Here is a 27,796-nt window from a genome sequence, read left to right on the forward strand (position 1 = left end):
AATGGTTGTGATCACATTTTTTACGGGTCCTAACTATCCATATGTTTTCTATATCTTAACAATTGTTTTCAGGCACCTCTGTCCACTCAAGTTTTCCCACTGAGCCTCTTCTTGTTTTCTTCTTACTTTTTTCCTCTCTTCAGAGGATTCAGGTCGGTCCTTGTGTTACTTCTCTAACAACTCCTATTTGCTGTTTTTTCTTTTTTAACTTACTTTGGAAGGACTGAAAGTAAAAAAATATTTTGTGATAAACTAATGAAATTCTGGGTGTAAGAGAAGGGAAATCTTTTATGGCCAGACATTCTTAGCATTACTAAAGACCTTAATGTCCTGAATGCTGACAAAATTGAGGCTTTTTTTATTATCTGCTTTCAGTGGATTTATTCTTCAAAGCCAGTGCCATTTAAAAGAAATTTAGACAGATGGACTTAGCTTTGTGGGGAAAGCTTATTAAAGATTAAATTGAATATTTTTATCTTGAGCTGGTAACATGCTGTGATTCCTTTACCTGTCTTTAGTTTGTTCTTGCTCAATAACCTTTCTATGAGTTTTATTTTGGAAGATAAATAGAATATCTTACTCTTTGGGCATTCTAATAGGGATTTGCTTTCCAAGTCTCTCTTCTCATAGCTGAGCAGTTCAGCCTAAATCCTGCTACTATGGAAAACAAACCAAACCAAAAAGTTTCTGAGTCCATTTTATTAGCTTTTTGGGCTCCGTTTTATGTAGAATACTAAGGCTTTTCACCTCTTCTAAAGGAAGCAGCACAGGAGCAATTTGCTTTTCTGTAGCTGATGGAAAGAAGCTGTTAGCTGAGCTTGTCATTTGCAGCGAGTCAGGAAATTCTTTTCAGTGTGTCCAGATGCTTCCTGTGCACAAGGCTGGTGTCATACTTGGCACATGATTAAAAAAAAATAAAAATTCATCACGCTCAGACTGCTTTTTATTTTGCTTTTAGCCAGGTCCTTTGGCACCATGTAGGGAGGACAGCCGTGTTGGTTGGACAGTGACACTCTGCTTGGGGTTGTTTGGAAGAACAAAAAGGAACTGTAAAATGTAATCATTTGTGGGTGTTTAGCTGTTGAAAGCCTCCCTTGGCTTTCTTCTCCATGCCACCTGTATGCTGTCTTCCTTGCAGTAATAGACTAATTCACATTCTGCACCTGTCAGGTTCTACATTGCTAAAAAATAGTTATGGCAGCTGATGTTTGTAACAGTGCTGCATTTCAAAGGAGGAGATGATGTTGGCTTCTTTGTATACTGTGGGGAATATGAGACAACCACAATACTTTCTCTGACCCCTTCGTAGATAGTATTATTCTCTTTACATGCCTCTGCATGGGAAAAGTTGTGTAAACTGTATGTCCTGGATGGCTTGTAAAACTTGTAGGCTGGTGAATCTGTAAAAGAAATGATCATGCATTTGCTACCCTTGGACAGGTCTCTCCTGGACTCCCAGTCACCATGCTAATGAGACATCTGGATAAACTAGATTCTCTCAAGAGTAAAAGCCATTTCCTATGCTTTCTCCTTTCAAATACAGTGTTGGGAATCTCATCCTCTGTCTCTGCCCAAGTCATAGCTCGATGTCATAACGTCCGATTGTCCCAGAGGAGGAAGTGGAGAGAGGAGAATAACAAGAGGAAACAAATACCAGGAGGAAAATTCTTCAAGTAAGAATTATTTCAACAGGAAATGTTCTGCTTCTTCCAGCAGACTTGCTTTGTAACTGTTTTCAAGATGCTAATTTAATTTTATTCCAGTTTTGCATGTATTTTTTGCATCTGAGAATCCAGCTTCTTCTTTCTCCTAGAAGAGAGAGATATATTTTGGTCTCTGAAAACTTTGTCTGCTATTACTTACCATCAACTTTGAGTCACCAGCAGATCTTTAAGGTACAAAAAAGGTGTTACGAGTTCTGCTGGCTTGTACTTTTAAAACTGAGGGAACCCTTAGTTTTGGAGGTGACCACTGAACATGCTTGTGCAGAAGAATTGGCCTAGCCCATAGACTCACTGCGTGGGGTAACCCCTAATGACTCCAGAGTTGCACCTGTCTGCAATAGATTGGAGTCTGGCCACTGCACAGTTTCTGTGGCACTGCCCACTAAATTAGGGAAATGAGGGAAAATGCCAGTTTTCTGTTTGGAGACAATCAAAACAAAGTGGGATGAAATTAATCAGACTTTCTCTGAGGATAATGTTCAAGCAGTTTAGTTATCTGTCTGAAATACAAAACATGCAAGTGTAGAGAATTACAAAATCTTCCAACTCTGGTCTTGCTAAAGCTTTAACAGGTTTTAATTGCTCCCAGGTTTAGGGCAAGTGACTTTAAAACAGTCTGAGATTCCAAAACTAAAAATACGATATTCTTGATGTTGGCGATTTTTACTATCGCAGTGACCGTTATCTATATCTGTAGCATAGAATGGTTTCTGCATAGTGTGGAGCAAAGTGGGGAGTGTGGAGGTGGGGGGACATGCTATGTTGTACCTTGTGTCTGCATGATGTGGAATCAGGAGGCAGCATCAGGTCTCCCGTCCTAAGTCCAAGCTGCCTGTGGCTCATGATGTGTACTGTGGATGCAGCTGTCTTGAATGGATTTAAAATGTTTTGCCAGGATTTAGGTAGGTTTGTGTTTGTCCGTTGGTGTGCTGGGGATCATCTTCCACTGATGGATTTAGTGAGGAGAAACTGGGTAGAGAGTGGGTATGTTGACATGGCTGGTAGTTTTTGGGGGTGAAACTGCTCCCTTGTCTGCCACTCCAGTGAGAGCTGTAACAAGCTCAACTGTAACGAAAGCTCGTGAGACACTCCAGCAGAAACTTTTTGTGTCCTGATGTGGAGATGGAGCAGCACATGTGAAGGGTGGTGATCTCTAAGCTGCCATTATCCCCTTTGGTGTCTCTTGAATGAAGACACTGATACTGCTTAATGGAAAAAATTAGTTGATATTTTAAAATTATTTTCTTTTCAGTATTTTATTGATTCAAGGGGTAGTAGTGAGCTGTGTTCTGTAAATGCCTCCACATGCTGAATGATCTCATTTTCCAAGTGGGAGTACAGAATAAACTTCAGAAACACAAAAGACTGCATGAAAAGGTGGCATTAATTATACAAAATTACTATCAGAAGGCAGATTATTATACAGAACATTCTTTCTGACATTGTGAAACAGCTCTTAATTTAATATTAAGTTTAATCTGACAACACTCAGAAATAACCACAAAGCTCTGCAGGTTAATTTCTGGCAAGGGAATATCCTTAAAGGTAGTTATTAAAGCATATTAACAGTTTTTTTTGGGAAAAGGAATTTAAATATAAGTTCTACTGAATAATAATGAAGTGCTTTATTGAAATCAGTGGTTTTTGGTCATAACAGAGCTCAGTGAGAAACAGTGAAATGGAACAATACCCAAATTCTTCTCTGAGTCCCAAATATCTACTAGCTGTAAAACATGAGAGCAGCCCTGCAGAATACAGCTTGGGGGTACTGGTGTATGAAAAACTGGACATAAGCTGACAATGTGCACTCATAGCCCAGAAAGCCAACCATATGCTGGGCCACATCAAAAGAAGTGTGACCAGCAGGTTGAAGGAGGTGATCCTGCCCCTCTACTCTGCTCTTGTGAGACCCCACCTGGAGTACTGCATTCAGCTCTGGGGTCCGCAGCATGAGAAGGACATGGACCTGTTGGAGTGAGTCCAGAGGGAGGCCAGGAAGATGCTCTGAGGACTGGAGCACTTCTCCGTTGAAGACAGGCTGAGAGCGTTTGGATTGTTTAGCCTGGAGAAGAGAAGGCTCAGGGGAGACCTTTTTGCTGCCTTTCAATATTTAGAGGGGGCTTATAAGAAAGATAGTGACAAACTCTTTAGTACGGCCTGTAGCGATGGGACAAGGGGTGATGGTTTAAATTACAGGAGGGTAAATTTAGACTAGATGTAAGGTAGAAATTTTTTACGATCAGGGTGCTAATACTCTGGAAGAGGTTGTCCAAAGAAGTTGTGGATGCCTCATCCCTGGCAGTGTTCAAGGCCAGGTTGGACGGGGCTTTGAGTAACCTGGTCTAGTCGAAGATGTGCCTGCTTATTGCAGGGAGGTTGAACTAGATGACCTTTATAGGTCCCTTCCAAAGCAAACCATTCTATGATTCTAAATAGTTAACATCATGAATGTGCAAGTGCAAACATAAAAGTCTGCAAAAACCAGATTGACATTTAGTTGGTGTATTAAAAGGAAGAGGAAAATAAATACAGCAAATAAGAGGAGAAATCAAAACAGTGTAGATAGCAGGCACCAATTTGTCAGTGACCACAGTTACAAAATGTTCAGTAAAGCAGAGAGTGGTGAGGTAAGGCTCGTGTTTTGCAATTATCCCAGACTTTGGAGCTGCACAAGTCGTTACATGATTCCTTTTTATCTCTGTTTATGACAGAGGAATACCGGCCTGTTTTAAAATGAAAAATAAAACAAAACCAACCTGACAGCTACACTTAGAGGGTTATGAAAGTGGGATAGAAACTCTCACATGGTCATAATTATTTTTGCTTGTGTCTGAAGGCCACCACTATAAGCAGGGCCTGTGATGGTGGGTGGTTGGTGGGAGCTCATCGCTGGCCCGAGACACCTGCCAGGAGGAGGCTTCACAGCTGGGAGATGAAATGCAGAGGTGGCAAAGGTTATCTGGAGCAGAGCCAGAAACTGGACCTTAATTTTTGTAGTGTGGGTAGATGTGATGAATGTGGGAGATTCCTGACCAGGATGGTTTGTGCTTGCTCTCAGAAAATCTTGAGGGAATTACTGTAGTCCCAGGCTTGAAAGACCTAAGCAGATGAACTTCGTGGAGAGTGCTTACCACTCAGCTTCACCTCCTCCTCCTCATTTTTGTCTGTGATGTTGTTCAGTCAAATGAAAGTGTTAATTTTAGAAATATAGGGAATGTTCTAAAAGCATATTAGAAAATGTTCTTGCTGCTCACACATCAGGCTGTGAAATCAATTGGCCAGGGTGTTTTTATTGCAGCTGAACCTGGAGAATCTCAAGAATACCACAAATGTGTTTTTAATGTGTGGTCAGCTGCAATTTTACTTCTAAGTAATAAACTGCAACCAATCAGGGCATCATTTAGGGGAAAAAATGGAATCATTTTAAAGTGCAGGGCCAGATCAAAATACCCATGCTTAACATAGGCTTTGAATTTATCATGTATATGAATCAAAACCCTCCTTTGCTATTTTTTTGTGAGATGTGTGTTGCAACCTACTCTGCAAGGGAACAAACTCAAAGGATTAAAGGTAAGCTTGTTTTCAAGATGATACTCTGTGAAGACCATACGTCATCTTTTGTGTCTTACTCTTGCAACAGTGCTTTAAACGCTCAGGTGGCTGGCTGAGACTTGTGTGTTAGTGGAATAAAGCATCCCTGTCGCTTATCTGCACTTTAACTGCTTAGGGGCAAATACTGCCTGTCTTTAGCTGCTGTGCAAGATAAGGTCTGAATGCTACTGTCTTTTTTCCTATTGAACATCAATGAGATTTGGGCATGTATTTGCAATTTCAGTTTTTTAAAGATTGATATTGTAATGAGAAAAGGGAATCAATGTGATAAATATGCTTCCTCTTTGTTTACATCCTTAGAACATCTTTCCTTGTTGGTTTCTAATGAAGCTTTCAAGCTGCCTTGAAGCCTGTAACCAGATCAGTTGGTCTGCCCTAAATGTTTAACTGCTGTAGGTCTCTCCTCTCTCCCAGAATGATTACACTGGCGCAACGCAGAGCAAGGGGAAGAAGAGTCAGGTGACGAGTCCTGCTTGCAGGGATTTTTAAAGGCAGCATCCTCACTGACTTTAATAAGCCCTGGATTAAAGGACAGGAAATATCTCCTGCAACTTCTGTGTAGTCAAGGGAAGCTCTCTGAGTCACCTGTGAATTTGACGACTCTGGGAATGGGCACATGTCACCATACCCCTGTCTTGTCCAGAACAGCTTTTAAAGTTTGGGCAGAGGTTTACCCATGGTGAAATAATGATGCTACCTGTGCTGCAGTGGTGGTCTTTGGAAGCAAGGAGGCACCGAAAGCTGTTGTTAGGAACCTATGATGTGTTTTCAATTGGTTTTATATGTAAATACATATAAAAAGGCTCTTACATTATTGAGTGCTTAGTTTTCTTTAAGCTATCCATACTTTTGGATGTTACCAAGCTTGGCCGGGTAGCTCAAGGTCTCAAGGATAACCAGCTCCTGAGTGTCTGAGAAAGTCATTAATGGGTAAGAGGAGTGAGACAAGAACGAGTGCCACCACATGGAGGTATGAGCTGAAAGCATCTTCTCCCTTGGCTTATTGGCTGCCTTGTACTAGCTATGGCAGCCTTTTTCGAGCCACTTGCCCCCTGTGCTGCCTCTTGCTTGTCTGCTGCTGGGAGGCCTGGGCGGGGAGCTGGTGATGCAAAGCCCTGAGAAGCACATGACAGTGGGAGCAGAGCACCTGGAGCTCTGCTTTTTCGACAGGATTTCCCTTGACATGATGGCGAAAGATATCACAATATAATTCTTTTTCCTTTGTTGGGTTGCCAGACAGAGTAATGATCATCACTGATGCTATAAATATTTATGGAAACAAAATTCCATCCTATCTTCCACTTTCACTAATGTTTTTTTTTGTCCTCACTGTTTCTCTGCTTATTGTCAAATTACCCATATGATTCATTTTTCATAATATATACTCCTTACTCTATGCTGGTGGGCTACTGTGATATTGCATATATTCAGATTATTGTGAGAATTATTGTGCTATTTTTGGAGGAGTGCTTTTTTACTATATATTGTGCATACTGGTAATATTTTTGTATTGCTTTGAGATGGTATGTTACTATTGTCAAAAGTATTTTTTTTTCCTACATTAGTTACACATCAGTGGAGCTTTTTTTGATATTTTAGAAGTATTTCACTGGTTTATGTTTTCTAACGAAAACTTAATAAAGGCATTTTCAGTAGCTGTGCTTTACATATTCATGCATTTATACATATTTTACAGAGCCTTAATATGCTAAAAAAATTAGGGGTCAAGCAGAAGCTCACAGATCAATTAATGTGTTCCAGTAAATGCCCTTAAATCCTTTGTGCATTGGGAGTGGGGCACAGAAAAACCTCTGCTGATGCTTATTTCCACTTATTACTTCAATATTTAATTAGCATGGTTTAGTTGCTGTAATTCTCTGAGTTTTTTTAAGATTTAATTTGAAACTAATTGGACTAATACATTGACTGTTAATTACTTGGACCTGCAGATGTAAGAATAATAGGAAATAGGTGCCTATGAAGGCACTAGGTGTGGTTCTAGGTCAAGACTGAAGCTCAGGTGTGGCTGAGTAGACTTAAACTAAAAGGGAAGATTCAGGCTGGATGTGAGGAAGAAATTTTTTAAAATGAAGATGACAAAATACTGGAACAAGTCGCCCAGAGAGGTGGTGGATGCAGAGTCCCTGGAAACGTTCGAGGCCAGGCTGGATGTGGTTCTGGGCAACCTGATCTAGTTGAAGATGTCCCCGATCACCGCAGGGTAGTTGGACTAATGGCTTTTGAAGGTCCCTTTCAAGCCAAACTATTCTATGATTCTATGAAATGTCCTCAGCCTTCTCTGTACCTCTTCTTGCCATCTGCAGAGAGCGAAGGGGTGAGTGGCAGTAAGCCCTAAGCAGGGGTCTTCAGTAATGTTGTCTGCAACATGAGTAATAGTGGCAAGATATGTTGCGGGTGTGTGTACCTGCATACTCTTTGAATACACATGTGTGTGTCTTCTTATGCATATATGCCTGTGTATTTGTGTATGCATGTGAAGACACATCATAGTATCATAGAATGTCCCATGTTGGAAGGGTCTCATAAAGATCATTGAGTCCAACTCACTACCCTTCGCAGGACTACCTGAAATGAAACCATGTGACTAAGAGCATCATTCAGATGTACATATATTTTTGAGGCTTTAAAGAAGTATTAACAAACAATTTTTGTTTTGCAATGAATTTTAAAGGGCAAAACAATTGCATTGCTTGTGGAATATAATTTTTTATTTTTTTTTATTTTTTAAGGCCCTTTCCTGATTGGGTTTACAGGTATGGGTGGTCTGTGGGGGAAGCCTTATTTCTTAGAGCATCAGTGTGCTTTTTCTTTAGCTAGTTGGAGATACTCATTTGTTAATCAGCAAGTTCAATTCCAGTGAAGCATTAAAAACTCTTTCTCACTACTGGACAGATGGTCATTACTGTAAATTTGCAAGAAATGTGTCATACTGAAATTTGAAAACTTTCCAGCGTGATTGAAGTGAGGAAACTTGCGCATGCTTCGTAACTCTTGCAGTTTTGTGTAAAGATTTCTTAAGCAATCTCAGATTGTCAAATTTTATGGTTTGGATTTAATATTGGGGTGGTTTTTCTACATTTTCTAAAACAATGCTGTCTTTTTTTTTTTTTTAATGCTGATAGCTTGTTTTTCACTGTGACTTTAGTCCAAGGTCTTACATCTTGCTGAGTGGCTAGACGTGACTTGTTAGCAGTGGATTTGCAGGCACAGAAGCATTGCTACAGCGTACTGTGCAGATCTTTCCTGGATAGCTGTTCTCCCATGTATCTGTAACACTGCAGGGCAGCAAAAGGCATGGATGGTAGAGCAGAGAGCCTGCGGCCTGGGAAACTGCTCTGTCCTTGTGGGGTCTGGTCATGCAGTGATATGGGGATTAGTCTTTTCTGTCTGTCATTTTGTTCAAATGGCAGCATGAACCCAACTTCTGCATGATTAAAACCAGTACATTAGTAACTGTGATAGGAAAATATTAGCAAGACTCTTTTTCTGTGAGTCTACAACTCCTCCTGGTGTAGTGGCAACACATATTTCCAAATAAATTACTATTTGGAGGGGTGCCCTGCATTTCGGAGACCCTCAGCTGCTGTAAATTGCAGTAATGCAGTGTGAAAGCTTGCTCTTCACACTGACATCAAAACTGTGACTGCTTTCACACTCATCTCCCAACCTCCCATCTCAGGAGGGAATGAAGGAAACAGAGCTGTCTCCTGAAATATATGGGAGATGAAATGTAGCTATTTTCATGCTTCTTGGAGGAGCTGGAGGCTGAATGACTGAAGTCTGTAGTAGGGAGGGTGATTGCAGTTTGTGTCACTCTTCATATTTAAAAAAAGGAACAGTAAGATTTCTTACTTGCAGTAAAATTGGTATTACATACATCAACTGCTCCAAATCCCGAGTAGCAATTGAGGATGTTCTTAAGTGAGGTGTCTTTTATTTGATTATCTGTAGTTAATGCAGTATTGTAATAAACCATCTTTCCATCAGCAAGAGACACTTCTTTGAAAGTTGTTTGACTCTTGGAATAACTTTGCTGAGGTGCTGGACTGCTGCTGCTAGTAAAAGGCTTAAGTTCAGTATGCAGCACTGAACTGTGTTCTACTGTCAGAAGCTTGCAGTTATCCTTTATGTAAATGTAAGCAGAATTTGATCCCTTCTTTATTTTAAGATGTTTTCTTTCTTTTCTTTGCTACAAGGCTGCTTTCTGCATCTGTTTGCCACAAATGTTGCAAGAGTTGTCATTGTAATTACTAGAGAGAGCTCAAAAATGAGGCAATTGACTTTTCCTGTGTTTCAGGGAGTTTTCATCTACAACTCTTTGCCCAAACCTGAAATTATCTGCATATTTTACTAACACTGAGGATGGATTTGGAGTGGGAGCTCTTAGCTAGGCGTGTCTTGGCCTGAAAGTTTTTGGCAAGCTAATGAGTTCAAGGAAGAAACAAAGAAAGCTCAAAGGATTGATTTGTAGGAGCAATTAAAGAGCTCAGTAGTTGAGCTGGGGAGTGATTAAAGGTGTGTGATTACAATGTATGTGTCAGGCATAAACAAGGAAGGAGGAGCTGTTTAGGACAATGAAAGAAAAGGAGAAGTACAGCCTCAAAAACTACCAGCAAATAAAATGGTGAGAGTTACTACCAAAAGCTGGAAACCTTACTGCTGGAGGCCCACCAGTTGTACTTAATGGGCAGGAGAAGGTATGCAGCTGGGACTCACTCTTCTGGAACTCATGGGATTCTTTAGTTTCAGATTTAGTGTCAAGCAGGGGACTGCTTGAGCATGTCATCTGACTCCAGGTTTAATATGGGTAATTAAGTTCCATGCAGTAATCAACTCATCAAATCCAATATGTGTGGATAAATTAGATAAGTAGGTTTCAGCCTATGGCCTATGGCTCTCTGAAGGATATTTTCAAGATGAATGCAAAAAGTTAAGGAAGACAGCAAACTTCTTGTCAGTACGCTCAAATATTTGCTGTAAAAAATTATGCCCCTGAAGGTGGGGAAAAAGCCCAACAAAACAAAGGAAAGCATCAAGATATTGCATATGTCTGTATATGCTTTAAAAGACATCAGATTTGAATTTTTATAGAGGAATGGGCAGCACACTACTTGGCAGGATTGTTATAGCAATTTGTTATACTCATGGATTAAAATCTGTGTCTTGTTTCAAGACTCAGTTTTGCTATTTTCAGCTTCTGGCTGTTGGCTCATGTGTTACCTACCTTCTCTGGTATCATTGCTTTGGTCATGGAGTTAAGGTGACAGCAGGGAGACCAAAAGCTACTATAAATGTATCAAAAAAGTACCATACCAATATAAATTCGTTAACAAATATTTGAAGGGGTACATCTCTAGCAGATTTCAGGCCAGATCAGGCAGCAGCTTTCAGTTTTGGAGTTGGTGTAGAGCAGGTACCCTCTTGCTGTGTGCTCTGGCACAAAAATGTGTTTGTGCCTGATCCAGACTGAATTTTTACTGTGATGGAGTTGCTAGAGGACTGACCTAATGTCAGTGACTGGGGAGTCCTGGCTTCTGTGAATCTTCAGTCGTGCAACCACCTATGATAATTTCTGTGTTATGGTGCTGTCCAAGTTTTTATGTGTTTTCCCCACCCTCCTGATTTATTTATAAAACACTGACTTAAATGAATTTTTTACTTTTTTTTTTCTTTTTCCCCATTAAACTCGGGGAATGCTTGAAAGGTTTTTCCTATGAAATAACAGTGCAATGAGGCATTTTAAATTAGTTTTTGTAACTTAGTAAGTCAAGATAAAAACAGAGGAGGTCCTGTGGTCAGTATTAATACTTATGTATGAAGTATATAAGTAGGAATTCAAGAAAAGAATATTCTTTAATTTATACACAGACTACTTTTACATTTAATATATCTGTAGAGTTACATGGCTTTATTTCTCATGTCCTCAAGTCTTTCTTGTGTAATCACCAGTAAGAGCATTTACCTTTATAGATAAGCAGATAGAATAAGTATCTTCTCAGTGAATGGTGCCACAGCATGAATATTGAAAAGGGAATCAGTTTGGTATTGTCAATAGGCAGTTTGTCTTCAGCATCGTCATAAATTTTTTCAGAACAAGTGGTTATTAAACAATTTCAAACACATGCTTATAAGTTCTCAATATGCAATTCAACACTTTAATTGCATATATAGCCGCATGTAAATTCCCAGCAGTGAATTCTCTTGTGAATTTTTTTTCTTTATTTTTCCTTCCTTTTTTTAAGTTTTGCTCTGTTTCCATGTAAAAGAAACCTGGCATCATTGAAAGTAGTGAAAAATGTGAAATCATTTATCATTAAACTAATGGGAAAATAATCTAGGAAAAAGATAACTAGACTGATGTTTTTCCTGTTTTTCTTGTTACTCCCTCTAGACAGCTTGTTAAATCACTTTGAAGTTAGAGAGTATATGCCATGGAAAGACTTTCAAAGTAAATTTTGTGGAACAAACCACAAAATTGGTGTGATTTTGTTCGTATCTTTTGCTATTCCGTCATCTAAAAGACTCAAGTAGGGTATTAAATAGACAAATCTGAAACTTCCTATATAGAGCTTGGATATGGAACAGGAGATTTTTCATATACATCTAGTTTAATTTTGCATTATTCAGACAGTCTTCCTGTTGTGGTTAGTGACATTTATTAATGAGTGTGTAGCGTGGCTGTTAGCATTAGAAAAAGGATGTTTTTACGTGGAAGCATATTTTCTTGTCACAAATGAGCTTTGAAAGCTAATGTAAATATTAAAAGGTCATGCTTATAAAAAAGTATCCTTCTAAGAATTAAAAGTAGGGACCAAATTTGTTGTGCAGGGCAATAGAGTAACTACTGAAGTACACTGTAAACTAGTTTTAGTATCAGTTATTTCCTAACTCTTTCTGTTGCATTCAGGCAGTTGTGATTGTATGGCTGAGGGATGGGGAAACAGGTGGAGGCAAATTATGCTTGGGCTGAAATAACAGCAGTGCTGCTGGCAGCAAGGTGGTGTGACAGTCACCACTGAGCCAGGAGTCTAAAATTCCCCTGCTGACCTCTGCTTGCAGAAGGTGCAGTGTTTCATATTTACTTAGGGATAACCTGTTATCTTCAAACTGATCTTCATAATGGGATGAGGAAAACAACAGTCCCAGCTGGTAAAAGTCACAAATATGTGTTTGGAGTGGCAGTCTCTATAGGGCTGTGTGCCCTCACCCTGTGGTTAAGTTTGTCCTGTGTCTGCCCATTTCCTTAGAGGCCACTCATATACCAGAGAAGGTTAAGGGATGTCAATAAAAAAGGTTAATCTATTAAAACATGCAACTAGATGCCTGGCTGCAAAATTGTAAAAGCAGACTTTGCAGACTTTTCTTCTTTTTTTAGGGTTTTTTTTTGTTTGTTTGTTTGTTTGTTTTTTTGTTGTTGGTTTTTTTGTTTGTTTGTTTTGTTTTTTGTTTTTTGTTTTTTGTTTTTTGTTTTTTTTACTTTTCTAACTTTTTTGAATTTCTTGATTTAACTTACAAGAAGGTCACCATGGTGTCTCTTTGGCTGCTCTGGATAGTGGACATTGGCAACTTCTCTCCACCTGAGGACTAGGTTGCTCTGGAGGCCTCCAACTTGCATTTTGTCCTACTAGTATTTGAGGAGAGCTTCTGAGATTCTGTACCACATGGTAAAGCTGGATTTTGTTTCTCCAGGGTCTCCACCTGCCTCTCGAGCAGCTTTCTCTTACTGATTGCTTTTACCAAGAGGAATCTTCAGTTAGAGCACATACCAAGATGGTTGTGAGGATTCATATTTCCTTCCACCCTTTGCTTCATTGAATTAGGTTTAAAAATAAAATACTTTTATTCTTAAGCTTCCTTCTCCTTTGTTTTGTATGATGGAGAGCATCACTCTTTCCTTCTGTCTGCCTTCCTTCCCCATGCGCTTCCCTGAAATTACTCCTCTATTGTGTTCCTTAATTAATTACACTTTTCCCAGCTTCAGGTTGTGTTTTTTGGGGTTTTTTTTTTCCTCCTTTGACTTCTTCAAGATTGTGGCAAAATCCCGTAATTCATGTGTCAAGAGATTTGCTCATTATATCTCTCTTGGTTATCTTGCAGCGTTTACTTTTCCATAGAGACCATAAAAAACACAATGTTAAATATCAGGCAGGACATCTTTTTCTAAGTTACTTTGTCCTTCCACACCATCCTCTTCCCTGCCTTTTACCAGTTTTATGGATCCTGCTGTCATCATTAAGGGGAAAGAATTCTTTGTCTTTTTACGAAGTAGTAAAAGAAAGTCTGTGATATAATACCATGACTTCATCGCTTCACTGGCCATTTATTTTAAAGGCATACAAAATGCTTCTGCGCTTATGCAAGGAGATGACAAAATGAAGGTAGATGAGTGGGTAAATGAGGGGTAAGAGGTATGGACGTTCATCCCCTCTCTTTAGTATGACGTTTTCTCAGCAGGAAAGACCTGATAGCAGGTACCCTCTCCAAAGTGAAACCTGACCATCAAGAAATGAGGACAGCAGCGAGCCAGTGTGAGGAGGTGAGGGCTTTTTGCTCAGCGATGGGCAGAGCACAGGACTGTGGCTGTTGTTGACTGCACTTGAGAAACTTTGCTAAAGGTCAGATTAAAGAAAAATAGTGACTCAATAGAGAAACATTAGGGATAATTAAATTCCAATATGACTAGCTTTTATATAACCTTCTTGTCCTACATTTTCCATTGCTGGCAGTCTAAACAGAGAGGTCTCCTGATCCAGCTGTAAAATCTGTATAAATTTGGTTTGGTTTTTTCCATCTTTTCTGTGTCTGTAATCACCAAAACAATCAGATCAGCAATGCCCATTCATCTCACTAGGATATTCCAAACGCTTCCTGAATGTGGCAAAAGAATCTTCATGAGCATAAGGAACAGCACTGGGGAGTGCTCAGCTTACACTGATGAAGACCTTTCAACAAGGGAGAAATTAGGAAGCAGTTTCATCCCATGCCAGCATGGGAAACACAAACTACAGAACAGGGTTTGTCTGAAGATCCATCCAAGCTCTGGAAAGTTGGTATGGAAGGACACACTGAGAGATGGAAAACAACTGGAAGAAAACCAAAAATCATATCAAGATGTGTTGTTTGATTTATCCATACTCATCTTCAAAGAAGAGTAACCAGTTTGTTAAAGTTCTTTATCCCAATATAGTAAAGTTTAGTAGTTCATTTTCTATTTTGCTCGAAGTTACTTGACATTAACACTATTCTACCAGCTTTCAGAAAAAAAGGCTGCACACATCTTTTCAACTTGCAGGGCTGGATTAAATAGGACTCCAGCAGCACTAACCACTCCAACACAAAATCAGAAGGAAGCCAAATCTTGCAGAGTGACTTGCAATTACATTGCAAGTGGGAGACATTTTCTAGTGGTAAAACATTAGCCAGGGTAACCTCAGTCTGCAGCAGTATTGCTCTTAAGTACAGGAATTTTCCTGAAATAATAGTAGGTTGGGGTTTCTTTTGTGGTTTTTTTTTTCTTTTCATGGCAGTATTTCTAACACATAAAAAGGATCTGTGCAATAGGAAATGTATCTGATTATTTTGTGTAAACCTCCTTAAAACGCAGAAAATAGTGACTTGGTTTGATTTGAAAGCATAATTGCTAAGGTCTGTGTTTTAGCATGCTGTTTCGGTGAGTTTGTGTTTGGTTAATTTTTCGTGTCTTGATTTAATTAATGACTCAGTTTAGTCCATACTTTACCAGTGCTACTCTAAAATTTAGAAAACAGCATTAGCCACAGTCACAATGTGAGAAGGATTTCAAACAAGAAATGACGCTTCACCAACACTTGGTGTTGTAAGAAAAAAATAGAAAATGTGTAGCTGTGTCATTACAGTCACCGTGTTTGCATAAACATGAGCAACATAAATGAGCCATTTTTTTCCTTTGCTTCTGGTTTTGTGTTTGTGTTCTGGGTTTTGTTTGGGTGTTGGTTTTTTTTTTTTTAGGAAGAAGATACGCATTAATTCACGATTTGCTTGTTTTATGGCCTCTGTCTTGAAGTGGTGAGGCTGTAGCCTAGGAGATGCTGTGATCTTTTCCAGATAGAAAAGCTTATCTTACCACCCCTCCTTTTTTTTTTTTTTTTTTTTTTAATGGAAAGAGAATTTCAGCTTTACATTTGAGCAATAGTTAATGTAACTTCTCACTGCTTCAGTATTGCATGGCTTTAAAGTACTGCAAGATCTTAAACATTATTGAAATTTTGAGGTCATTCAGTATTCAATGAGCAATATTATTGTTCTTTCCTAAACTATTTTAAATACAGAGTGAGAGTGGAGCATAAATTGATGTCTTTGGTGTCGGCTTCCTCATTCTTCATGGTTCAGTGTAATGATGTAGTTGGGAGAAAGGAGGCACAGTCACTGCTGCTTTGCTCGTTCTTAATTTAGAGTTGCCAGAATCACTCAATTTGGGGCTATCTAATGTTGAGAGATGCTATAAACTGGATTTTCATTAAGCATAATGAGTTATCAAATAGCTGTAGCCCTTAAAAGGAGAGAAACCATTATAATAACGCAGAGCTGAAAGGATATGCAGTATTCTCAACATCATGAGGATTGTGAGTTTTAATATGTTTACTATGATTCTGTGTGAGGCATTGCAGAAGCTTTAGAATGGGTCACTGATTAAAATCTGTGGCCATTTATATATTGCTTTGCTTCTTCTGCGTCTAGCTCTGGATTTGGATCATTCTAGCATTACTGAAAAAGCTGCTTCACAAACTTGAACAACTGATCTGGCTGTTGGGCAGTTTATAAAGACAGTCTGAAGTTGGTGTGGGATTCATGTCCCCACCGGAGCCATTCCAGGGCATACATTTGCATGTCTGCTAAGCAATGTGGAAAGCCCACAGCATCTTGGCTGCAGGGGAACTCCAAAGGTCCACCAGCAGTGGGTTCCTAGCATGCTTTGTCAGGATGATCCTGCATGCCCAGCTACCTCCCGTGTTATGCACTGCTCATAAATAAGCAAACAAGTTCATCTCAGCACCTCTTTAGAGTGTCTCTGAAATTCTGGAAAGCTTATCAGCCAGGTCTTTAGAGATGTGGCTTAAGAGTAATAAGGAGGTGGCGGAAAATCTCTCTCTCTCTCTGAACCGAAACAGTGTCCAGGAGACCATGGGAAAACAGTGGCTACACAGTGAGCTGTCTAACCATGGTAAAAGGTTCCAATGGTGATAAAATCCTTTTCATTTCCCTTCCTTAGAGTCCTGTGCCACTCAGCACTCATGGCCACGGAAACCTGTTGTGTTACAGCTGGATGGATGGGGGCATATGAAAATCAGGCAGATATTTTTGTGAAAACTGGATGTGTTTCTAAAATAGTACTTTGCATGAGACAGAAAGGAATGTAAAACATTCAAAATGTTTTACAGAATGTAAAACGCTCAAAACACATGCCAAAAAGCCTTAATATATTAACATGATTTTATAATTGCGTGTTCTGTTTCTGGAGATTCTTACACCTATGTACCAACAAATTGACTGGGATTGCAGATGTTTGTCATTTAGAAACAGTATACACAACACTATAATAAACTCCTGGTATCTGATGGATGTTTACCAAGCCTATCATGTTTTTAAAATTGTTTGCAATTAGATGGATCTAATGCATGGTGCAATGGAACGTTCATGGTACAAGACCAATTTTTAAAAAATGGTAAAGCTCTGGCAAGTGCTTGCTTTCTTCATCAAAAGCTACCTTTCCCTCCTCCATCCTCCCCATCTTCCATTTACTTGTAGATGCGTGGGAGAGATGGGGGAAACATGAAGGTGGTGGAAGGTGGAGAGGACTCCAGCCTCAATAGCATTTTCCTTTTGATTTTAAGGGAAGATATGTTACTGGCTAGATAATTGAGCCATGAAGATAACAACTCAGATAAGTTGTTATCTTCTAAGATAATTTTCCAAATATCTCCTGGAATAATTTATTTCTGGGAAGATTTTTTTTTTTTTCCTCCATATACATGAACTTGTTTTGCTGCTTTTATTTTCAATTATGAATATTTACATCTCAGTTTCAGAGCTGTCCCGTAAGTATGAATACATTCAATATATATGCTGATTTAATATGTTTTCCCTTTCAGAATCACTCAGCATATGGAATAGTAAATTTGCAAAGGAATTCAATTTCATGTGACCACATATTCAAGGTATTCTTTTCCTGAAGAATACATTTATTACTATGTAAATCTAGTGTGATATTTTAAGAACAAGAATTTGAGATATAATTTGTTGTATAGCTACTTATAAAAAAAGCAAATGACTGAGCTGCATAGCCAGTCTCTGTCTGACATTCTCAGAGCTCCTGAGTGGTAGCAGAATGCAAGAATGTCCCTGATTGGGTTCTTGAATGGTCTGTAAGCAGGAAAGATAGCATTCACGATTGAAAGAGGTCTGACTTTAGCTGCAAGTGTTTATCCAGTCAGTAGTGCAAATGCACTTTTACCGTAGACTTTAACTTGTTATGACTAAAACTATTTTCTATTTGTATTGTAAAAAATTACAGTTAAACTGTATAGTAAAAGGGTAATTATATTACTGGGTGCAAACACACAAGGTAATTAGTTATAATTCAGGTAGGATTGGGAGTCAGGGAACGTGGAAAGGGTTTTCTGGAGGGGTTTGTGGGGTTTTTTTTCTTAACTCATCTCACTCTTCTACAGATAACTTTAACCACGCAATTGTTCCCTTTTGCCCTCGGTTATTCTCTATGTATGTTACAGACCTCATTGTGTCAGTCAGATAATTGTTAATTAGGCAGTGTTTAGGAGTAAACTGTATTAAAATTTTATCCACTCTGTGCTGTCATTGACCCTTGGAATAACTTGCTATTCATGGTTTTGAGTGCTGATTTGTTACTGACTTCAGAACAGATACGAATATGAAGAAACATATAATCCTGTTCAATGATAATTCCTTGGAGCATAGCATAAGGGATGATGGAATGGTCACAGAAATAGTATAATATTTTGAGTCGAAGGTTCTTTTGAAGAAAATACTCTTGAATGGGACATTTGCTTTCTGGTATGCCTTGCTCTAAACTGAAAATCCATTTCTTTGTGGCCAGTACCATATGTAAGGCACATCCTCCAATTTCAATATAAATAAAAACAGTGATGTAGCATATTTCAGGTCAGAGATTCTGATTAGAATCCTGCTCTTCTGTTAGCTCTTCTACAAACAGAGAGGGATAATGTGTTTTATGATACATTGGCTGACAAATCTTAATAGCAAGGATGCACACAGAATCATAGGCAAAAATGAGAACTACACCACATATTTTCAGCTCTTGAATAGTGCTTAAAGTGTTGTTCACACTTCTTAAACCAAATAAAAATTGTCAATGAAATGTTTTTTCCATTAAAATGATCAAGAATAGAGCAAAACATAGGAACACATCAGTTCTAATGAAATGTCTATTTTGTTGGAGAAAAAGGGGAAATGCATTAGTTTGACACTGTGAAAAATCTTACATTTTCATTTCAGAAGGATTCCTTTATTGTGAAATTTCCTTTGTCTTTTGGAAAAAAACAAAACCAAACTAACAAAATAATATAATTTTGTATTATAAAAATACTCCAATTTCTGCATTTTCATTTGACTTATATTTCCAGTTTGTGATCAAACTCATGACCTTTCCTCAAAAACTGAAAATTTGGGTTTTCTCTTTAACAGCTAATCACACTCTATTGCTCAGGAATAGGGATGCTCTTTTATTGTTTTGCTTCTGCTAACTCAACAGCGGTTTCAAAACCAATCAGGTTTCACAGGCAATCACAAAACGCAGAAGACGCTCTCCTTTGGTCTCTGCTGTAGTCAGCAATTGAAACATCTGGAGATGCTCCAGCAGCACAACAGGCTGTCGCATGGGGTGAGGGCTTGGGAGTTGCTGGGGATGAGGAGCTGTGGAACTGGCGGTCCCAGCCCTGCCCACACTGATGGCTGCATCAGCCTGCAGATGCAGACCTTGCCAGCTGAGGAGGATTTTGCCTGTTAATATTTATAAACAAGGAAATTACTAATGACAGAAGGGTGTAATTCTGGCTGCAGCATAAGTTGATAGATGTCTCTTTAATAATTTGTTCACTGTGACTGTGGTAAGACTATGCTGATCTGCAATGTGGCAGGTAGTCTGGGGTGACATGGCCTGTTGTTTTCAGTATCTTGCCCAGCTTCTCAAGGAATTAAGGAGTCAGCCACTGGAAAATCATTTGGTCCTGTAAGCCTGTGCTGACCAGAAATTCCTGTGGAAGCCTCCTGCGGTGTGCTTCTGTTCTGAGTTTGGTGCTACTGAACTAAAATCCCTGTGCTAGCCAGGCTAACTCCAGAGAATGTTCAAAGTTCATTTAATTACTCACTGCACACATTCTGAAATCCTTTTTTTATGGAATTTATCCAAAACCAGCATTTTGTCAAATGCTGGTTTCTCCCCCCATTTTCTCCCCCCATGCCCGCAATTTCAATTCTCAGTTTATAACTCCATCTGGAGATTGCAAGTTTTGGAATTTATGATCTAGTAAAATTTATGTCTTAGGGTGTGACAGCTAAGTGGCTAAAGTTTTCCATGCTGGACAAATTTGGTTTTCCAACAAGCTATTTATCAGCTTGGACTGGAATAAAAGATAGGGAAGAAAGTTAAACACAGCTTTCAGCTGATAAATACTCAGGCTTTGTATTAAATCTTATCATAGAAATTTTAATAAGTAGCAAATGTAATAAATCTGTTTAATCCCTGAATCACATAGTATTGCTTTTCAGTTTATTTATTTATGTGAATTCAGAGGAGTCAGAATGAGCTCTGGATCTTTTGAGTATTAACTCTATCCTGATGCCTTTAAGAAATGAAAGTAATCAGTCTGCAATTTGCTCCTAGGGTTTGCTACAAAAGCAAGTATAATTTCTTCTGATCTCAGATCTTGACCCCTTTTCATCTAGCTCTTAAAAAATCCTTGAAAATGTACATTCTTTTATTTGGTCCTGTAATTCATTTTATCTCTCTGTTGTGTTTAAACTGGAGAAAGTTCTTTGGGTTCTCTCTGTCTGTTACCTGTTGATAGCCTACTTCCATATTCTTTCCATGTTCACCTATGAATGTCTGTATATTATTGTAGATTTGTTATAATACCTATCTGTGTATTCACACTTCAGATCCTGTTGGAGTAAAATTTGCTGTGATGCCGAGTAATGTGAACTTTTTGTAGTAGTTTGTGGTAGTTCACATGAGAGGAAGAATCCTGAATAGGAGCACCAGCAGCACATAAAGATGATGTACCTGCTTCATTCCTGTACAAGTGTGAGATTAATTGATTTATTACCTATTCAAATGAATGAACACATTTAAAAGAAGCTAGCTGAGCAGCTGTGGAATTGTTTTCTTGGGAGGAAGAGCACATTTTACATGGGCTGACAGATGCCTCATTGAGCCTGAAGGCAGATTTCAGTGCCTCTGAGGGCTGATTCACGATATTGTTAGTAGAACTGCAGTGGACACTCACTGTGTTGATGAACATTGATGCAGTCTTGGCCTGTTCTTCAGAAGGGTGGCAACCTTCAAGCTGGAGAGAAGCAGTATTCCCTGCTGGATAAGCCTGACTCAGAGAAATAAAACTGAGCATTGACCAGCAAAGCTTGAAGCAGGCGAACATGCAATAGGTTGTGGGAATGAATATGCTCAATGTACTGAAGGAGGTTGGCAGTTGTTGCTGGTTGACCTCAAGCAGAGGGGAGGTTGCAGAGGTGATATTCCTGATACTTAGGCTATCTACAGTTTGTTTATGAGCTTGCCCAAAGAGAAATCCCATGAGAAGTAGCATGGCTTTGTTGCTGAAGCTCAGGAGGTGTGATATTCAGCTTATACACAGCTCATACACTTGTTGACTTCATCTTTTCAGGTGTTTTTTTCTTGTTTTCTTTATGCTGTGACATTTAGGTGGCCTGGTGTTTTCAAACATACACTAATTGAGGTCTGTACTTTTTTATCTTAAAAAAAAATAAAATTGTAGGATTGCTTAACTAGGCTTTTGTGGAACTGGTGTTGGGTCAGAGCTGAGGGATGGAAATAATCTCAGTTTAAAAGCAGGTAGACAACTGAGGAATCACATGAAGTTTTTCTCTGAGTTGGAGCTGGTGCAATAGCTGGCGCTTGGAACTGTGTGCGACCTTGGGTTTTTTTTGTTTTCTTGGCTACTGCATTTTTTTACACTGTTAATGTTTCTTGTGTTGCCACATGGATATTTTGTTCTATTGTACTGTGCATCTTAGCTTTTCCTTCCCTGTAACATTGTTTGTATATAATTTTGGGATGTTGTGTTATTTTTCTGAAGAGATCTGATATCCTTCTGAGTTTGAAGATTCATGCAGATGTAATTGCTGACTCAGATGGCACCTGGTGACACTGCATAACCATTTAGAAAATAAAGGAAAACTTCCACATTTGTAAAGGAGGTTTTTGGAAATCAGAGAGTAACAGGTGCAGCTCTTGTCAATTGGGCATTTAGAATATACTGCTCTGGCTTTCTAAATCATGTCCTATACAGCTTTGAACCCTCTTTAACATGCTGCCCCCATCTGCAGCCAGGTCTCTGTGGTGCATTTATCTTCTCAGTGGCAGGAACTAATGAATCCCCGCTTGGTATTTTGTGTTGGCTTTATAGGGTTTTTTTTACCCTTACACTATGTGGGAAGTTTCTCCTGTATTTTCCTCTGTCTTTATCTAAAATGATGCTATATAGATCCAATCACCTTACTCATTTCAGCAAATTTTATTTCTGAAGTAGCAACCGTGATGACTTCTGTAGTGATGAGTAGTGCAGAAACACACAATTTGCTCAGGGATTTTACTTGTGCTGCTAATTATATATGTTTGAAAAGGAATGAGCAGCCAATCCACATTTTTCCTTTTCCAAAGAATACTGGATTACAAGAGTGAAACTACAAGCGAAACTTTGGTTAGTCCTTATTTGCCTTGAATTTTTTTGATGAACTAGTGAGTATCTGTGAGAGATCAATTACTGTATGTGGTTCCAATCTTTCTAGGACCAATGAAACTAATTTATAAAGCACTAGTTTTTCCTAGTTTGGGACAAACTTGCAGTCAAACTGAGGGAGTTTGATCCATCTGACTAAGGTAATCTGTTAAAGCAAACTTTTCATCTGGTACAAAGGGATTATTTGTTTAGATTTGGGGCGGTTTTAGTTGGGTGTTTTCTTGTTTTGTTTTGTTAGGGTTTTTTTCCCCCACTGTACCCAGAAAGAAGCAAATAACTAAGAAGGCAGGAGATGTTTTCTGAGCTTGATCAGCCTCAACTTTTCAGAATGGGTTTGTGGGAAATTGCACAACATGGAGAGTACACCTTTAGTAATACTTTAAAAACCTTTTATGTAAAGAAGAGGAAAGGAATTATGGTAGGATTTCTGTATTGTCCTACCTAATGCTACCTGATGACATTTGCAATTATGTAACTTTCGGGCTCTTTGTTGTCCTCTGGAGTTGAAATTCTTGAGCTATATTATGACAGGTGAGTAAGGTTTGAACATTTAAATTTTGCTTCTGTTGATTTAAAATTGTAGGCTGTGATGAAAACTGGCAATTAGCTCTGTCATGCTAGTGTCATCCTAGGGTCAGATGTAGGAGTCTCAGACCTATCTTCAAAATGGAAGTTGATTCATGTTTTATTTGTCTTTCTAATCACTAGAAACAAGAGCACAAGTTTGGTTTTTTTCTCGCACTGACTTAGGTGCCAATACTAGAAATAATACTGTGTGATTTCCTTTGGTGTAGATACACTTTATGCGAACTTTGGAAGCCATGTAAACAAACAAGATAAATTATAAAAGCATTTAAGAACGGCACAGATACAGGTTGGGTGGAGAAGTGATTCAGAGCATCCCTGCAGAGGAGGACATGGGGGTGTTGGTTGACAAGAAACTGAACATGAGCCGGCTTCAGTGTGCACTCACAGCTCAGAGAGCCAACCGTATCCTGGGCTGCATCAAAAGAAGCGTGACCAGCAGGTCAAAGGAGGTGATCCTGCCCCTCTGCTCTCATGAAACCTCACTTAGAGTACTGTGTATAGTTCTGGTGTCCTCAACATAAGAGGGACATGGAGCTGTTGGAGCAAGCCCAGAGGAGGGCCGTGAGGATGATTGGGGGCTGGAGCACCTCCCACAGGAAGACAGGCTGAGGAAGTTGGGCCTGTTCAGCCTGGAGAAGAGAAGGCTGCATGGAGATCTCATAGCAGCCTTCCAGTATCTGAAGGGCACCTACAAGGATACCCCAGAGGGACTCTTCATTAGGGACTGTAGTGATAGGATAAGGGGCAATGGGTTAAACTTAAACAGGGTACGTTCAGGTTGGATATAAGGAAGAAGTTCTTTACTGTGGGGGTGGTGAGGCACTGGAACAGGTTGCCCAAAGAACGGGTGAATGCTCCGCCCTTGGCAGTGTTAAAGGCCATGTTGGACAGAGTCTTGGGCAACATGGTCTAGAGTGAGGCATCCCTGCCCCTGGCAGGAGGGTTGGAACTAGATGATCTTCAGTCCTTTCCGACCCTGACCATTCTATGATTCTATGAATGAGTTACTGATGCAGCTGTACGGTGTTTTCACCATTCCTTTTTCCACGCTCACTCACACTTGTAAGACGCCCTGAAGACACCCTGTTTGACCTTGCTTCAACTCACCTATAGACACTTTTCACCACAGATATTGTCATTCCCACTGACAGCTACTAGATGAGGTTCAGAGACAAATTCCAAATACAGAAATTTCTGAACTCTTACAAAGCTTGGACTAGAGACTTCAAGCCTGTCTCATAATTGAACACGGAAGCTGTAGCTGAACAAGTGACAAGAAATGTGTCATTCTTTGCAAAAATGAAATGATTGTATGAAAGACCTCAGCTTCTCCTTTGCGTTTTGAAGTCCTTTTTCATAGACATTCTTTACCTTTGTTCTCCCAACTGATCATCTCAGTGTTTCTATTTTGACATGTTGCAGAGGAAGATCAGACAGTCATGCTCTTTTATCTGTATTTTTGCGCATGATGTTTGCTGCCTGCCTGTATTCAAATATAAATGTCCTGATACTCTAAATTATCAGATTTTGTAGAATGTACATCTGTATCTTTTAAAAATGATATTTTCCTTAAACTTGCTGTTTTCTCTTGGATTCCCACTCCACTGGCAGCATCACAAACTTAACATGTAGAAATAAGCTGGTCTGTATAAAATAGGAAGGTTTTTTGGGGGTGTGCGTAAAATTATGTTAGTGATGATTAGTAGAAAAGCACAGAGCTAATCTAAAAGAAAAATAGGTTAATATACTGATTGTGGTGTGGTGGGTTCGCCATGGCCAAGAGCCAGACACCCATGCAGCTGCTCACTCCTCCTCCTCAACAGAACACAGGAGAAAATACGATGGCAAGGCTCAGCTCTCGACATAAAGTCAGGGGGACTGCTCACCAGTTACTGTCATGGGCAAATCAGACTTGGCTTGGGGAAAATTAATTCAATTTGCTGCCAATTAAAATAGTTTTGTGTAGTGAGAAGCATTTGGAAATTAAAACATGTTCCCCACATCCTCTTCCCCTCCTACTTAGGCTCAGCTTCAATCCTTCATTCCTGAGTCATCTATCTCCTTCCCTGTCCCAGGCAGCTCAGGAAGATGAAGATAAGGGGTTGCAGTCAGTCCACAGTACCTCCTCTCTGCTGCTCCTTTCTCCTCACACTTTTCCCCTAGTCTACCATAGATCCCTCCCATGGTCTGCAGTGCAAAATCTTTTATTTATTTACATGTTCATGTCTTCTTGCTTTTGGTTTTATAATTTAATTTCTTTGTAAAAGAACCTGAAATCGAACAAGGGATGAAATATAAATTAAGCCATTTAACAGATGCAAATTATGCTACTGTCATCAAAACAGTAACAATTTGAATACAGCAGAGTTGCCTTTTTCTACCAGTTTTGAATTATAAAAGCATTAGTGCATTAGACTTTCTGCCTAGTTTTGCTTTGCTTCATTCTCTTTAATAAGAAATGTTAATATTTCTTCCAAATTAAAAATGGATATGTAGCCAAACAATTCTCTAAAGGTCACTCATCTCATTTTAAAGTTAAATGAAATATTTACTCTAGAAATGTTTTTCACATTAATATTTGAATATAGCTTGCAGTTCTTTAAAAAAACCCCAAACAATCAAATCTGAAATTGATTTGGTTCCTTTCATTATGGGTTTTTCACCAAAAATTATATTGAGCATGGTGTTTGCTTTTCTGAATGAAAATTAAATTGACCTATTAGCAGTACATCATTGTACAGATACTCCCAGGACGTGGTGTTTGTTGATGAGACTGGCAAACATGAGCCTTCTACCACCAGCTTATTCCCTTGTTGCAAATGAGAGTTATCGGAAGAAGGGGAAGTCTTATTCCAAATAAAAATTAAACATTCAGTCAGTAAAACTTTCACCGTCATCACTGCAGCAGGTGGAAATAAGAATGGCGTGGTGGTTTTGTCTCAGTGGCATGCAGTGTGATGTGCTTGGGCCAGCCCCAGAATAGCTATCTGGAGTGCCAGCAGCAGGGCTATGAAAGCCTGGGGAAAAAAGAAAGTTGCATCGGTGTCCAGAGCCAGCACTCCCTGCTACTGCTCTGTGTGACTGCTGGCAGCATGTCTTGGTGCAGAGATCCAGTTCTCCAAAGAGATAGGACACAACTGTCTTTAGCCATGGCATCAGTTACCCAAATTACTTGGGGATATAGCTGTGCAGACTGCACTGACAAATGAATCTTTGTCTCAGTCAAGTTCTTTGGGTTCAAAAGAGGTGTTCCCAATAATCTTATGTCAAAGCACTCACACTTCTCCATGAAACTTTTTCTCCTTGGCTCCTGGAAGAGAACTGATGAAAGGTCATGTGTTGTCTGATTAATGCTTTTACCACTTGCTTCTGCCCTTCCTGCTGGCCTGCATCTGTGGTTGTCTCTTGCAATATCTAACCCCAGCTTATAAAAATCTTTGGAGGATGCATCATCTCTTTGCCTGGCAGGGCTTCCCCCTTCTACTTGTTCTCAGCTCCTGAGGCTTCATTCTGGTCGTTTCCTCCCTTCTGTAGGAAATTCCTTCAGTGTCATCACTTTGAGAGCTGGCCTTTTGCAGCATTTTGTTCTTAAAATGTACTGCTTAGTGCCTAAACTCAAATGAAATCCAGGCAAGGCTGTTACATGGTAATGTATAATGAATCATGATATGAGCAAACAATGTATGTAAGCCATACACTTGCATAAAATGGTCAGTTTTGTGCATAGCATTCCTCCTGTGAAGTTGCTCTGAGTAAATCAAGAAACAAAGGTTTTGATTCATGAAATTAAGTGAAACACAGAAGTATAACTGCTCAGTAGACAAAACCAAAGACAAAATTATTGATAAATGTAGCTTGCCAATAAAATGATTGACTGTTTAAAAACAAAATTACAAGCAAATGGAAAGCAATTTGTGTAACGCCAGAACTGAGTCTATCTGTTATAACTCTGCTATAGATTCATATAAAATTAGCAAAAACTCTTTCATACCACACATCTTTAAATAGACTTGCCTTTGCTTGCACATACATTCCTTACTGTTCCTCAGAGCATTTATTTATTGATGAGGACTCTGTAAAGGCAAGAGAATTGGATTATATGTTATGCTAAATACATTCCCATGTTACTGTTGTTTCACTGTACTGCTTAAGCTCCCAGAAAAAATTTTAATTTTGTGTATATTTTTAAGAAACATTCTTTATTTTCAGATAAAAGTTTGGAAAAGTATCTTTTTTTTTTTTTTTTTTTTTCAGTTCAGACTATTCAGGATGACCTTAGGAGAACTGTTATTTGAAAACTGAACTTCACACTTAGCCTTTTCCATTTGTGTTTTCCTTTCTGTCTGCAGAAAAAGGATGAACAAAGATAGTTTCTGTGGGCTTAGGAAACAGATGATAACATACAAAGCCCTGTATTTATGTGCGCTGTGGTGTTTTGATTTTTAATTAATGGTGGTTTTTGAAAACTTCAAAGCAGTTCAGTAGAGGCCTGAGCTCAGATAGTGTCTGATGTCAGCAAGTGAAAATGGAGAGGGTCGCCTGCCCCTTATTGTGTGTGTGAGGGGTGGGGGGTGGTATCTGTTTGAAATTTTCTTAGTTGGTCTCCAAATGAGGGGGGGGGAAAAATCCAAAACAAAATAGAAGGAAAGCATTATCTAATCACAGCTTCTCAATCAACTACTGACGTCAAGCAGTAACCTTCTCTTTCTCACTGTATTTCCTTTGGACTATAAACTATTTAATACAGATAGAAATTACCTCATTCATCATAGTAACGTAGCCCTTTTCTGTGTTTCACTACGTGGTGGGTTTAACAGTGCT

General features: G+C 39.1%; 1 protein-coding gene across 1 annotated transcript in view; it reads left to right on the top strand.

The window, feature by feature from the left end:
• LOC115607319 (probable acyl-CoA dehydrogenase 6) overlaps nt 1-27,796 on the top strand; it is an 84,514-nt gene that overhangs the window by 24,608 nt on the left and 32,110 nt on the right.

The sequence above is a fragment of the Strigops habroptila genome, chromosome 1, assembly GCF_004027225.2.
Source record: "Strigops habroptila isolate Jane chromosome 1, bStrHab1.2.pri, whole genome shotgun sequence".
In the NCBI taxonomy this organism is placed as follows: Eukaryota; Metazoa; Chordata; class Aves; order Psittaciformes; family Psittacidae; genus Strigops; species Strigops habroptila.